Source organism: Spermophilus citellus (genome assembly GCF_964194105.1).
Source record: "Spermophilus citellus genome assembly, chromosome: 3".
NCBI classification, from domain to species: domain Eukaryota; kingdom Metazoa; phylum Chordata; class Mammalia; order Rodentia; family Sciuridae; genus Spermophilus; species Spermophilus citellus.
Window position 1 is genome coordinate 39,590,490 of NC_138184.1, and position 16,340 is coordinate 39,606,829.

Below are 16,340 nucleotides of genomic sequence, written 5' to 3' on the forward strand. Positions count from 1 at the left end.
TAAATGTTTAGAAAAATAAAGACTTCTTGCAATTCTAATTGATGGGTTTGCATGGGCGGTACGACACCTTCAGGGCTTTAGTGCCACTCATACTGCGTAATCTAAGTGAAACCTTTTCATCATAAAGCATGACGTGAAGTCAAATATAATAAATGGCTAGCATTACTGATGTCCAGAAAAAAGGCAGTAATGCATTTGTCATAGGAATACTTAATGAATAGTCAGCTCTTAAATCAACTTATGCTAAAGTTGGTTCAGGAAATTTAAGCTTTAATAAATCTTCTTTCCTGCAAACAGAATGCAGTGAGATGCATTTTGTGTGCACGTGTATGTACAAATGTAATATATATTTAAAACTTTAAGAGCAAAAAGTCATGTACATGCATGTACAAATGTATAATAATGATTATATAATTTCATTAAAATTTTTTTAAGAGCAAAAAGACGTGTGTAGCAACACAATAAGGTGAACCTACTCACAAACCAGAAGAGAGACATTCTAAGCCAAAATTTGGGCTGATGGTTGCAGTCCTTCGAACCTCAGGATTTAAATCTGGAAAGTGATCGTTGAGCATTTCAAACCTGTAGGGGTACAGGGACAGAAAGTACAAAGCAAAGCCAGGCTCATTTTCTAAAGCAAGACTTTGGTGGAATTCTCCATTTATTCAGTAATTCATTCAACAGATACTCAAATATCCTAATATTCTGGTGCTGAGTCCACTTTTGTGCATGCACAAATCCCGATTTGCATGAAGCTTGCACTCACTGTACGAAGAGGATATTATGGAGTAGCTAGAAGAACTAGAGTGAGAAGGAAAGTTGGAAGAGAACCTCTTGAAAAGGAGCTGGAGACATTCGACAATTAATCTTCTATAGCACAGCAGAAGGGGACCTGAAATACCACTGTGAGATTGATTTTCAAATACAGATCCCAGGGATGCAAGTATCCACAAAAATAATATAACAAAAGATAAACTTCTACCTAAATGATTTTGCACATGTAAATTCCAAAACATTTGAATAATTCTGCCTGTAGGAAAGACAATAAAACCAAACACCAAACACCAGCAGCCAATACAGGAGTTTATTCCAGATAAAATTGATTTTATGGAACAGTTTGACAAAGGTTTAAAATAAGAATTTTTAGAATGCTTAAGTGGTTACATGCATGCTTAATTTCCTTAAAAGTTAAACATGAAAGTATGAAATAAATGCAGTCAAAGTGAGACAAAAATAGTTTCTGTAAAAATGCATCAATTAGACATTGTGGAAGTAAAATATGCAGTCATAGAAATAGAAAGTTCAGAAGACGGACAAATACTGATATAGCCTCAGTTTAAAGAAAAAATCAGCAAATTTGCCACAGAGATAAGAAAAACAAAAGAAACTAATTAAGAGATACAGAGGGTAGTTTTGTAGTTTATAAACTCTGCCTTACAATATGATAGCTTCTAACCACCAGTGTGACCAGTGAGCATTTGAGGGTTTTTTTCCCTTTTTTTTTTTTTTTTTTTGTGGTGCTGGGAACTAGAACCCAGGGCCTTGTACATTGCAAGGCAAGCACTCTACCAACTGAGCTATATTCCTAGCCCCCTAAGGAGCATTTGAAATGTAGGTAGTTTAAACTGAGGTATGCTGTAAGTACAAAATACATACCACATCTCAAGGACTTGATTTAAAAAATGTTACCTCTAAGATTTTATATAGATTATATGTCTAAAAGAATATTTTTGGCTACATTAGGTTAAATTACAATATATTACAACTAATACTACCTATTTCCTTTTACTCGTAGTTACATAACATTCTTAAATTGCATATGTGATCTTCATTAGATTTCTGGTGGGCAGTTTAGGTTTTATTTAATAATTACTATTCAAGAATTTCAGTAAATAATACCAGAGAGTGTACTGGGAAAACAATATTTGAAGGGATATGAGTGTAATTTTTTTTTTTGCACAGTTGTTAAAGAGATTGATATAATCACATCAAAACGTTGTTTTGGGGGCAATGATTAGCATAAATAAAGCAAGTAAAGCCATTCTTTGGAACTTGAAAGTGAACCTAAAGAAACTCAGGTGTAAAGAGAACAATTTTAAAACTGATAGTCTTTACCAACAAGTGACCTACGAGACAATAGCAGTTGGAATGATTGAGGGTAGACTACTTTTGGCCACAGGTGATGGATAACATATTTAAATTGATGAGCAAAAATACCTGTCAATCTAAAAATTCTATACCAACCCTAACCATTACTGGAAGATAAGTTTAAAAGAAAAAAAATATCTTGCAAAAAAAAACCCAAATAAACATATCCAATTAGTTTCCATTCACAGATCCTCACTAAAAGCCATCAGCAAGGACAGGGGCTAAAGAAAGGGTTGGCATATGAGAGAGCAGTGAGCATAGGTAGTGATCAAATACTAGTAAATTTACTTACTTTTATTAGCTCCTTTTTATGTAAAAATTTAGATGAAAGTGACAAATAATGGTAACGAAGTGTTGAAGTGTTGATGTGTACTTAAGAGCATGCTAATACTAGGAATATTGAAATAATCATTTCATTGTCTGACTCATTTATAATCAAGAATATGAATTGTGAAATCCAGAGTAATCCTCAAAAGAAATGTAACAAATAGATTCTGATATAGAAAAAAGAGGAAAAAACACTCCATAAAAATGCATTAATTCAACAGAGGCATGAAATGAAGGAAAATTAAGAGGGAGGGAAAACAAAATTTAAAGTCAAACCACATGTAGGCAAATTCTTTAAGATATAAGTCAAACTGTATGCAAATGATTATATATTCCGATTAAAGTAAAAAGTTATCAAACAGAAATAAATATAACCAAAATAAGGTACATATGTAAAAAAAATGTAGATATAATGCAAAATGAAGGAACAGGAAGAAAAGTGTGTATAGGAGAGTGCTTACCACGTACTAGGCATTCCATAAATGTTACTTATTCCACAGATTTTTTTCCCGATGATAGATGTTTTCATGTTCAAATTATTAGGTTCTTTATTTTACACCTCAAGTATTGAAACAGAAAAAAATGAAGAGAAATGCCTTAAGAAATAGCAATGTTCTCTTCTGTACAAGGTCAACATTTACAAAGCACAGGGGTGAAGGCAATAAATCACAGCTATGCAGCATCACTGAAATACAGCTGCTTTCCCCTTGTGCAGAGCCCAGTGTAAACACACATCAGGCAGTTCACATCTTCCAAGCAGCATACAGTCTGTCACTGGCTGTGCAAAATGAGGAAAGATGGCTCCACTGGCTCTGTGGAAACTGCAGTCTGAGGAAGAGATTCTTAAACCAGTAGAGGGACCACACTGGAGATTTCACTATAGGCTTCAGAAAACCTTGTACTTTCTGAGATGATATATTTTTAAAAACGTGGCTAAATGTACTTTTCTGTGTCATAGGTCAATAACTTTCATATTCTAAAAGAGATTGAAGTCTCTTAAAGTTTTTTTTAAGACATTTTTAACTGATACATAAAAATATAAAAATTGTGCCTATTAATAAGGAATCAGGCAATACCTTGATGCACATGTACACTGCACAGTGTTCCAATCAGGTTAAATCCTTATCATTCCTTTCCAAATTTTTGACTTTAACTTTTTGAAATGTCCCCTTCCTTCCTGTTTTCTGTAGTTGCCCCACTGTGTCATAGATGCCCCGACTTCTTGTTCCTGTCTGCAACACAGCACCTGAAGTTCTAATAACACCACTCCAGGACCAGTTAGTTAGTGTAGGTCCATGGAAGTGAAAGGAGAAAGGGAATGGCAGGCTTTCACACGTTTTTGACTTTTCCTACTTATAATTTAGCTTAGGAAATTACATTTCTTATTTTACAGTAATTGTCATTCTGATTTTTTTTTTTCCCCCTACTCTTCGGAGGTAAAGCTATCCTTACAGAATCCAACTTGTAAAGTTTAATACTCCTGACAATCCGTTTTCAAATTGACTTTTATGGTCCTTTCTCAATTATACTTGCAAATTAGTAAGGGTGGCTGAGTGATAAAAAGAAACCCTCTGATAATCTTCAGACCTCATTTCAGCCAATTTTTTTTTGCACTTTTCCTGTTCGTTTTTTTTTTTTTTTTTTTAACAAGCACTTAAAATAGGATTCAAAACTAAGTCATTTGGGTTTTACTTCCGTCTACTGTTCCCACTCTCCCCTACGATGAAGTGTTAATGACCCAAAGCAAAAGACCTGGAACCTTGTCAATGGCTCAAGGAGTTTAAACATGAGGTAATTTCCTATTTTTCTGGCGCCCTGGTTGCTTTTATCAACTTGTTTTCAGCCTGATGATAAATGCAGACATAGGTATGAATAAATAATATAAAATACTTCCTGCATTTGTTTTAATTTCTCAGAGAAAGTCTGGGTAAAAGCTTACATAATAAAAACAAATATTTAATGTTCCACTGGAACTTGATGTGATATGATAATGTGGTTGCTTATGTAATAAACCAAAACCTTGATTTAAGGAAATCTTCCATTTAGCAACCAAGCCACCCTATATGTGCCTTTAGGATTAGCCTTGCTAAGTCCAGTGTTTGGTAGTAGTTTTGTTATACCTTAGGTTAGAATGCAGTTTAGTGCAAGCAGAGTACCTTTTAGTGAGCACTGGAAGAATAGGCTATCTAAATTTATATCTTAGCACTCCTATTGTACTTAGGGAAATGGGCCATTCAAATTTTCTACTGTGGGCATTATCATTGTTGTCATCCCCACGGCCAGTGCCATTATGACTTCTAAGGTCACCCTGAGATTTAAATGAGATAACTGTGTTAACTCTGGCATATAAATTATCAAGACAAGATTATTTAAAGAAAGAGTTTTCCTCTTAGATACCTCAATAGCACCCAAAATTCCTGCCTTTTTCCCACTTAGGGCAGCAAATATAACAGTCAGTTTCCTCTTAAATGTTTTATGAGGATTCCTAAATATTTATTTGATTCTGTAAAGCAGTAAGGGTGAGTTATTTGTTATATGCAAACTAGGAATGCCCCCCCACACACACACACACACAAACTATTGAGTGAATGGGGCTAGATGAAGAAAATTACATGGAGCCTGATTCCCATTATATAAAGTTAAAAACAGAGAAAAGTAACTTAGTTGCTTTCCAGAGTGAGGCAGTTAGAGGTTGGGAGGGAATAGAAGTGGACCTTATGCAGGCACTGGTACTATTTTAGTTCTTGATGTAGGTGCTTCTTACATGGGTGTGTTTAGTCTGTGCTGGTTTATCAAGCTGAACATGGATGATCAATACACTTTTATAGGTATGTTTACTAAAAGCTTTTAAGTCGGAGATGCTCACTTTTTAAATCACAGCTCCATCTAGGTGTTACTTGTCGAGTCCTTTTAACTGATACTTGCCAAGTCCTTTTAACTGTGATGCCTGGTTTCTTCCTGCCTCTATAACTTGCATATACTCCTCATTCTACTTTGCACTGTGTGTGAATTCAAACTACTCCCTTTAGTGCCCAGGACATGGAGTGAATAAACTGGAATAATAATTTCCTCTTGGTATGGGAAACAACAGGAGAAAACTAAGCTACATACAGGAAATGCCCATGAGATAGAAAAGAGCTAGATTCTCTCTGGATTGTTCTTGGCTGAGTCTCTGTATGGCTGAGGAATGGCATTATGCCATTGATCCTGGACCTCTGGCTTTCTGCCATTACCATGTTCCCTTTCCTCTAGCCTGGGCTTTGGTATGGAGAAGGGAATTCCCCCCTCACCGTCTAGATTCAAATATATCCCAAAGTTGGCATGAGCAACAGGGACTTTGATCACATTGGGGATACCCCCTTATATGGAACAGAATATAATATTTAAATTATAAGGAGTCACAAAACTCAAAGTGGAACAAGGACCTATGCATTAGATCAGAGACCCTGTGCTTACTAGAAGAAAAAAAATAGGTCCAGTTCACCATCATGTCAGCTTAGGAACCAACTTCCTCAATAATATTCCTAAAGCAAAAGAAGTAAAAGCAAGAATCAATAAATGGGATGGTATTAAGAATCTGAAAAGCAGGCTGGGGATGTAGCACAACAACAACAACAACAGAAGAAAACCTGAAAAGCTGCTTCCCAGCAAAGGAAACAATCAAGAACGTGAATAGAGAGCCTAGAGTACGGGAGAAAATCTTTACTACCTGAACCTCAGATACAGCATTAATCTCCAGGTTATGCAAAGAAAACTTAACTCAAAAAAAAAAAAAAAAAAACCCACAATCAATACAATAAGTGGGCAAAGGAACTGAACAGACACTTCACAGAAGAAGAAATACGATCCGTCAACAAACATGAAGAAATGTTCAACATCTCTAGCAATTAGAGAAGTGCAAATTTAATATAGTGTATATACTACTCAACCACAAAGAATGAAATTAAAACACTTGCCAGTAAATGAAGAGAACTGGAAACCATCATGCTAAGTGAAATAAGCCAATCCCCAAAACCCAAAGGACGAAATGTTCTCTGATATTTGATGCTAAGCCACAACAAGGGAGGGTGGGGAAGGGAAGAATGGAAGTCCATTGGATTAGACAAAGGGGATTGAAGGGACAGGAAGGGGAAGGAGAATAGGAAGGACAGTGGAATTAATTGGACATAACCTTCCTATCCTTGAGTGTGAATACACAACCAGGGTAACTCCACATCAGGCACAACTACAAGAATAGAATCCTCATTAGAATAAGTTATATGTACAATATGCCAAAATAATACTGCCATGTATATCTGAAAAGAACAAAAAAAATTTAAAAAAATATTGTAAGCATTCAGAGCTTTTCTCCTGGCTGTGAATTGAATGGAGGAGCAGACTCAAGTCCAAATTCAAAAAGGGAAATTTGAGTTACATTCTTCAGAAACTAAAAGGAGAGAAGCGCAGAAAGAGCAGGAAAGGGGAAGTGACCTACCTTTGCATTTGGAAACTAGAGCTAGGGAGGAGGGAGGAGACCCAGTGGACCCAGTGGATGTGAGCTACCCATGAGAAAGGAAGGATGGTGTTACTACTCTCAAGTATAGTGCTTTGGGGAGTGAGATTGATAGTGATTATGTTTAGGAATTGTATGACTCAAAAATGCTTCCCTGTGTTATGTGGTCAATTCCTCTGCACCACCTCTCAAGAACTTCTGTGGGTAAGAACTAATAGACCTTTCAACGGGAAAAAAAAAATGTGTTTCTTTTTCTTCCCTCATAATTTCAGGACTCTCCTTCAGAGCAGACAAGATAGCAGTTTTATCACATTATGTGTATCACTAGATAAGGTCCAGTAGCATTTTCAACAACATATCTATTTAGGATAGAAATTTGGCTTTGTTGTTGTACAGCTAAATGATCAGTAAGAGGTCTTGTCTCATCTGCCCCTTGAACACACTGAATATGAACAAAAGTGCATTTAATATCCCCTGACCCCTTTGACCACATTTAAAAGTCCTGAGGCTGATGTTTCCTAACTAGTTTGTATTACTTTCCAAATTTTAAAGTTTCCTGGAAAAAATTTCTAATAAAACTTGAGGTCAAAACACCTGGGCTTCCCCTCCTTCAGAATTCATCATAGTAATCATCAGAACTAATATTTATATAGTACCCTATGGTGTACCCTAAACTGAGTGCTTTACATTTTCACTTATTTAATCCTCACAACAAAACTATGAAACAGGTACTATTAATATAAATCAAATCATCATTTTTACCAAAGAAGAAACTAAGTGCACAGAGAGGCTAAATGACTTGCACAAGGTCACACAGATGGTGAATGGTGGTGCTCACCTTGTGTTAGGTGCAGGACAGGCTGAACTATGTTATCTTCATAGCAGGGTGAACAAATGTTAGCTGCAGAATGGCCCACGCACTCAAACCTCCCTCTGTCTGGTCCTTTATCACCTGTTTGCATCAAGTCTGAACATTCAACCCCGCTCAAGGCTGAACACTTAACCCCCCCTTGTGCCAACAAGGCAGCTTGCAGACCCAGAGGCCCCATTAGATTTGGGCTATAAAAACTTCCTCCTGCCAGGCCCCTCTCTCTCTTGCTCTCTTGCTCTCTCTCTCTCTCTCTCTCTCTCTCTCTCTCTCTCTCTTGCTCTTGCTCTCTCTTTTCTCTCTCTCTCTCTCTCTCTCGCTCTCTTTCTCTCTCTTTTTTCTCCTCTGTTGCACTGCTGCAGTAAAGATCTCTTGGTCGCTCCGAGTGTTGTGGTCACTTTCCTTTCACCTTGAACCCCAGTTTGACAGCCCAGGATCACTTTTGATCACTATTTTTGATCACTGATTTTTTACTGTCTCTAGAAAGGTGTGGTCACATAGATACTGGTGATAGTTGGTCAAAAGGAAGGCAGCAGTTTCAGTGAGTGAAGGTGAAGCTGTAGCTGAGGCTTCATTGTGTTTTCTTTTCCAAAGCCACTTTAGGATTAGCTTGTCAAATTCCATTAAAAAAAATGCTGTTGGGATTTTGGTTGTAGTTTCCCTGAATATATAGATAATATGGGAAAAACTGAAACCTTCAGAACACTGAAATAGCTCATAGGATTACGAAATACCTTTCTGTTTTATTTTCTCTTACATTAGTTAATTTGTATATTCATCTATGCTGTGGATGTTTGTTATTTAACCTACTTTTATTTGTATTGCTTCCATAATACTGTAAATCCTATTATTGGTATATAGAAAAGTAATTAAATTCCCTGTATTTATTTGGTAAATGGACCCCTTACTGAAATATCTTATTAGTTCTAGTAGGTTTTTTTTCTCTTAATTGTTGTATGTTATTGTTCTTCTACTTGCTGGTGTTCACAATTAATGATTATTTCATTTCTTTTTGTTCAGACATTTATACATTAATTATCAATTTTAATATGTGCTGTACAGTACTGATAATTAATGTCCTATTAGGAACAACATAATTATCTCACTGTCATGTTGCTTCTCAAATTGAGTTGGAAGTTCTTTGCCATTTTAAGGAAATATTCTTTTCCTTGTCTTTTGAATTATAAGTATTTGTACAACCATGGGATTGTCTCCAATTCCATTTTAGGAGATTCTGTCATCTCTTACAACTCTTCTCCTGTTAAAACACTTAAACATAGGGAAGTTATTAAATATTGGACCAATGAGCTCATTCCTAGAATAAGCTCATGATGTGGGTAGTACATACTGAGTCAGGGTACGATCTCTGATATTTGGCAGATTCTGTGATGCCACTCTCACCAAATATTTAATTATGTGATCTTTTGCATTTTTTCTCACCTTCCTGAGCCACACTAATATCACATGTAAACATAGATAATATTACCTCCTCCTTCATGATGTTAGTTGAGCAGATAATTAATATTCACCACTTAACACATTTCCTGACTCATGGTAGGCATATAATAGATGCATTTTGGTTTGGATATGAGGAGTCCCCTGAAAGCTCCTGTGTTGATGCAGGAAGGTTCAGAGGTGTGGTGATTAGATTATGAGAGCTGTAACCTAATCCGTCCTTCCCAGTTTGAATGGACTAAGTGGGTGGTAACTGTAAGCAGCAGAGTTGTGGGTGGAATAAGTGGGTCATTGAGGACAAGCTCTGGAAAGATGCATCCTCTCTTTTCCCCTACTCCTTTCTCTCTCTGCTTCCTGGCTGCCTTGAATAATGCAGGCCTCCTCCACAAGGTCCTTCTGTCATGATGTTCTGCTTTGGCGCAGAGGAATGGAGTCTGCCCACCATGGACTGAATGTCTGAAATTGTGAGCCCAAATAAACTCTTAGTCCTTTAAGTTGTTCTTGTCAGGTATTTTGATGACAGTGAAGGAAAGCTGATAGCACAAGAGGTTATCTGCTATTTTTTTTAAATTAAGAAACAGATTCAGTTTAATATTTTATGAATAATTTTTACATCTATCCCTGTAAGATTCTGTAGGATGTGTATGTTACTTTATCTTTAAAACAACAACAAAAAAAACCCTTTGTTTTCAAGTAATGTATAAGAATGAAACAATATTTTGTACTCCCTCCATGGAAAATAAAATATTTAGCAATCTTCAGCTAAATTCCACATTTGATCTTCTTTTTTTAAAAATTCAAATTTTGTACTCTTGAGATTTCAAATCTAGATGACTATTATAACTAAATGTCTCAGTATTATGAGCTATCAGCTAGTGATCAAAGGCTGTGTGTGCGACTGTCTGCGAGCGCGTTCATGCACACAAAGTCTCTGCATACTGTGTATGCATGTGCTAAGGAACCGGATGACCCTCTCACCCTTTCTGTTCCATTCCCCACTCTTGTCATGAGTCTTGTGGAACCTTATAAGATCTGAAATAATGAAAGTTGTTTTCTCAGTTTTGGGTATATCTATATATCAGCAACAGGGTGCCCCTGGATAGACCTTAGACAGAGCTTGACCCATGGAAACTTGTGGGCCCAGATATGGGAATGATTAATCCCAATCTCCCTGGAAGCCAAGTGCCCATTGGGGCAGGCCAAGTGTTTCCTGCACATAAGAATACAGGAAGACTAGAATTCAAGAAGATTCTTTTGTAGAGGTCTTTTACACATTTCATTTTTGAGGTGGGTGATGATTGCCTCTGTTCTATCATCTTCAGGACTGTGTTTACCTATAGGTCTGCAGCTCCAAATGACATAAAACAGCAGTAGTAATTTCCAAAAAATGAAAACAAAAGTCATTTAAAGTGATAGCAATAAGAAGAATAGTCAGAAAACACAGAACACCTGGCCAGGGGTGCTAGCATTTGGCATTGTGACTTAAAATAATAAAAAGTACTTAGGTATAAAATTCTTTGAATTTGAATAAAAAACAAACATTATTTGCAACTTAATAAGTCAGGAGAAGAGTTAAAACAGCAACAACAAAAGTTACTGACCAGTTGCCTGGGAGGGTGAGTTCAAAGCCAGCCTCAGCAAAAAGCAAGGCGCTAAGCAACTCAGTGAGATCCTGTCTCTAAATAAAATACAAAATAAGGCTGGTGTTGTGGTTAAGTCGTCAAGTACCCCTGAGTTCAATCCCCAGTTACCTACTCCTCAAAATTTACTGAATGGTTAAATAATTGGAAGGGGAAAACAGGTTTGAATAGCATAAGGAAAATATTTGTATGATACTTGGAGAATGTATGCAATGCATATTTTATTGAACCAGTGGTATTTCATTGAGAGAGAATAGCATATGATAGACAAGAGACCAAAACTAAATAATGGACTAAAATATCCTTGAACTGAAGAAATATCTGACTGTGCAGAATTAACCCACTGGTTGGGTAAAAAGACTGTGATGAACTGGCACAATCTCTGATGTCTAAAGATACGGAGAAAACCTTATAAAATTCTGCAAATTTATTTTAAAAATTAATAGCAAGCAGATCCACAAGAGGAGTATAAGTTATCAACAGAATGAAGAACAATATTAAAGGGATTGAAAATTGAAACAAATATTCCTGTTTAGGAAGGGAAAGAATGTAATGAACAGTAATTTGTTAACACCAATAATAAGGAAAAGAAAGAAAAGGAGGAAACAGCACTTGAAATAAATAATGAAGCAATATTACTAATAAGGAATAAAATAAAGCATATCTGTTATTAAATGTAAGTAGTCTAAATTCACCTCCCTCCATTAAAATGCAGAAACTTGTTGAAAAATGATTGTTATTTGATGAGACACACTTAAAATGATAAAAAGGTTGATAATAAGTAAAAGAGATAACAGAAAGTGATGGTATGGGGTGAGGAGTAAAATCGGCAGTGTTACTATTTAAAAAAAGGTAAAATTAAAGTTAAAAAATACAAACGGGACTAAATATGAGTTTAAATAATGACAATATGTACAACTTGTAGAACAATTGCAAAAATCAGATTTTGTGTACACCAAAATACATAGCATGATTCAATATTATGTGATTTCAATAATGTATTTACTGATATAGGTATAATCATTTTTTTTGAAAAATAGTCATAATCTTAAAACAAATGTAATTATATTCAAAATATGCAAAGTAAATATATTCTCATGAACATAAATTAATTGAATATTTAAAATTTAAAATCATTTTATATAAGATCAAAGTATTCCTTTAATAATATTTATCAAAAATTAACAAAATAGCCGGGTGTGTTGGCACATGCCTATAATCCCAGGGGCCTGGGAGGCTGAGGCAAGAGGATCACAAGTTCAAAGCCAGGATTAGCCAAAAATGAGGTGCTAAGCAACTCAGTGAAACCCTATGTGTAAATAAAATACAAAATAGGGCTTGGGATATGGCTCAGTGGTTGAGTGTTCCTGAGTTCAATCTCCAGTACTAAAAAAAAAAAAATTAACAAAATAATATTCTTTAAGGAAAACTTCTAATATCTTAATTTTTGAAAATTAAATTTTAAAGTATTTTTAAAAAACCAAATTTAATGTTCATCTCTCTTCTAAGATAAACGAGTAGACACTTCAATGGGTATTACTTGTACACAGCTGTATTTATATATGTATAAACTTAAGACCAATATGAATTGTTTAACATAGTAAATATTACCTTACTGTCATTAAAAAAATATGACTATGTTTGGAACAATCTGTGCATTACATTGTGAGTCTATGTGCAGTATGAATTGGAACATTAATTAAAAAATAAAGAAATAAATTATGGGACACTAGGGATGTGATCCTTTGTGTAAGAGTTCATTGCAATCATAACAGAAAAGAAGGATTTGGGATAAATTAACAACTAGTCTTTTCCTTACCAGAGCAATAATTCCTCTTAAATCCTCCTTGAGCTCCAAAGGAGGGTTCATTAGCTCCAGTGTCAACAGGGTTTGTGGAGCTACTAGCTGCTAAATAACCCACAAACCCTGTTGACACTTACAAGGGTCTTCTGTGGTCTCAAGGAACAGGGTAGGATATGCACAGAAGGGTTTTCTGTAGGACCTTCCTTATTAGTGTGATTGATGACAGTGGGTGGAGAGTAAATATAGAGCTTCACAATACAGCACATGTGTACTCATTTGAAAGTATTGTGTGCACTTGTTTTTTTGAATTGTGGGATTCTTCAAAAGATAGTTGTTTTAGTCAGCTTTTTCACTGTTGTGACTAAAAGACCTGACCAGAACCAATATGGAAGAGGAAAAGTTTATTTGAGGGGTCACAGTTTCAGAGCTGTCAATCCATAGACAGCTGGCTTTATTCCTCAGGTCTTCAAAGTCAGGCAGAACATCATGGCGGAAGAGTGTAATGGAGGGAAGCAGCTCACATGATGATTAGGAAGCAGAGAGAGAGACTCCACTTGACAGATACAAATATATATCCCAAAGCCACAACCCCAATGCTCCACCTCCTCCAGCCACACCCCACCATTCTTCAGTTACCACTCAGTTAATCCCTATTGAGATTAATTAAGTGATTCGGTTAAGGCTGTCATAACCCAATCATTTCTTCTCTGAACCTTCTTGCATGGTCTCACATGTGAGCTTTTGGGGGATACCTCCATATCTAGACCATAACAGTAGTGGTCCCACTCATCTAAGTCAAAGAGAGTTTCTGATTATAGAGTGTTTAGCAATAAACATCAAAAATTTTTATGAAAAAAAACCTATGAGACATTGTAACAGATACATTTAAAGGAAAATGTATAACTGAGATGCCACCATTGATAAATATCAGAAATTGAAATAGCTTTAAGACTAACTCCTTTATGTCCAAAATAAGGAAAGTTGTCTACAATATCAATTTTGTGGTTGCTGTGAGATTTTGTTCCCCACCTCGTCCTTTTGAATTAGAGAATATTCTCAATTCCTTTTTCAGGATGTTGTCAGATTACTTCTTGGGACCACAGGATTTTTTAGGAAAAAAATCATTTATTGTGAGTGAATGTTTCAGGATTCACAAAAAGAACCCATATACTCTTGAGAAACCTATAAACCTTTGACATAGGAAGCAAAAGTCTACATTTGTGCTTAATTACATTTTTCATGAATTTGCATGTCATCTTTGATGAGGGATCTTATAATCTGTGTCTATTTGATTTTTAGGATATGTGCTGCAGGAGTGAACACTTGATTGTATTTCTTGGAGCAGGGGAATCTGTGGTTTTTCTCATGTTCTCAAAGAGATCTGGGAGGTGAAATGCTATTCTTGATGACATTTGAAGACACCATTCCTAGTGACCATTATGGTCATTTGCCAATCTTTCATCAAACTTTCAGTCTTCTTTTCTCACAAGTAATTGGCATTAATTTTGTCTCAAGTTTTATAACCATAGGAAAACTATTTTAATATCGCATATGATTTAGTATTTAATGTACTAAATATTATTTATCTGATATTGTGTAGTATTCTATGCAATTCTAGGCATTTTTAGGTAACATCTTTGGTCATTTATGACAAAAATATTCATGCTTTTTAAATTTTTTTTTTTAGTTATAGATGGATACATCTTTTGTTCATTTGTTTTTATGTGGTGCCAAGAATCGAACCCAGTGCCTCACATGTGCAAAGCAAATGCTCTGCCACAGAGCCACAACTCCAGCCTAATATTTGTGATTTTGAAAAGCAGTGTTTTAACTTTTCAAAAGTGCATTCAAGAGAACTTATAGTCTGAATATCTCTTTTCTGACTCAAGCTACCAAATTTTCATCTACAGATGCAATATGTTGTGATGTTTTAAGGCGTGAATATTCATTCAAAGGAAATTTCAAATAATACTTCAAATGTTCCATATAGTATTTGACAATTGTTTTTAAAGATCTGTATATACAGTTCAAAGACTTAATTTAAAAAGTAATTTTACCCCTTTCCCTCATCTCTTTAAAATATGTCACCTTCCAGGCTGTTTCTATTGGACAGCTGCATGGTACTTACAAAGTTAGGTTTGCTTTATGGTATTCTTTGGCATATTTTATGGAATGGAATGATTTCTAGAAGCCTTCACTGCAAGCATTTTAGGTAACCTCTTTGGTCATTATGTGGAAAATATTCATGCTTTGAAAAAGCAAAGTGTTTTTACATTTTCAAAAGTGCATTCTTGAGAACTTACCTCTGAATATTCCTTCTCTGACTCAAGATACCAAATTTTCATCGTCCTCAGCCTCCAGTGAAATTTACCTTTTTCTTCATCATGACCTGTGGTTCCTTAATTGTCTTTTTCACAGTACGTCTTCAATTCACACAATACTTACTTTGTTGTACTTTCGTACTGTACTACTGCAACAATGCTCAATCCCATAGGCTATGATTCCATTCTCCAAAACTGGGGGTTTCCTGGGGTTGTTTCATTCTAGTCTTGTGTTGCAGATGATCTTGGACTACTTCTGTTACTTAATATCTGCTCTCTTGCTACTTCTAAAACATTGCTGAAAAATGTCAGGCAGTGGGCCATTTTCTTCAACCACCAATTCACTCAGTGCCAATTCTCCTTGGCTCCTCTCTTAATCAAAGACATTTGCACTCAACTTACAATTTATCTCCGAATGTATTCTCCTCCCCCCCCCCGGCCCCCGTTCCATAATTTTCCATTTACCTCAAGCCTCTGACCTCACTTTCATCATGCTGGAGACAAACTTATCTGATTCTTCATCCATCAATCAAGATTTTCTGAAGTTAGCATTCCTCATGGTTTTCCTTCCTGCATTGAATTTCCCTCTTCATCCATTTTCTCAATCTTGCCTCCTATATTGATAAATAATTTCATTTCAGCCTACTTAAGGCTTACTTTTCACTTTTGGGCACTCAAGATAGTTTTGGTCTACTTCCATTTGCACCTAGCTATGTCAGTTATTCTCTACCTCTGCCATTTTCAATATTGTAATTTCCTCAGAATTTTTCCTCTCAGAAAATAATAGCACACAAAACATACTTAGTAATCCCATGTGCTGGCATTCTACATTTTACACTAATTATTTTGATTATTAAGATCAAATGGGATCCTCTATGGCAAATACTGTTATTAATCCAATTTATGATTGAGCAAGCTGAATCTTAAATAAATGGCTCAAGATCATGCAAACCATCAAAAAATGGGGACTTAAATTCAGGCCAAATTCCAAAGTCAATTCCAAAGTAAATGCTTTTAAGCATCTAGTTACTATACTGTTTCCTTCCTTTTACTGCCAGGCTTATTAGGTAGGAAACCTACCTCTCTTGTCTCTATTGTTACACTCTTGGCTTATTGCTTAATCACATTAACATAAATAAGTTCAAATATTCTTACCTGTGACCATTAAAGATGTTCTACATTTAATATCCTATCTTAGCTCAGAATTTTATGATGTTTAACATGACTGTGACTGAGGCAACACCCTCCACTTTGAATTTCTGCCCTCCCTTGGATACTGTGGTCT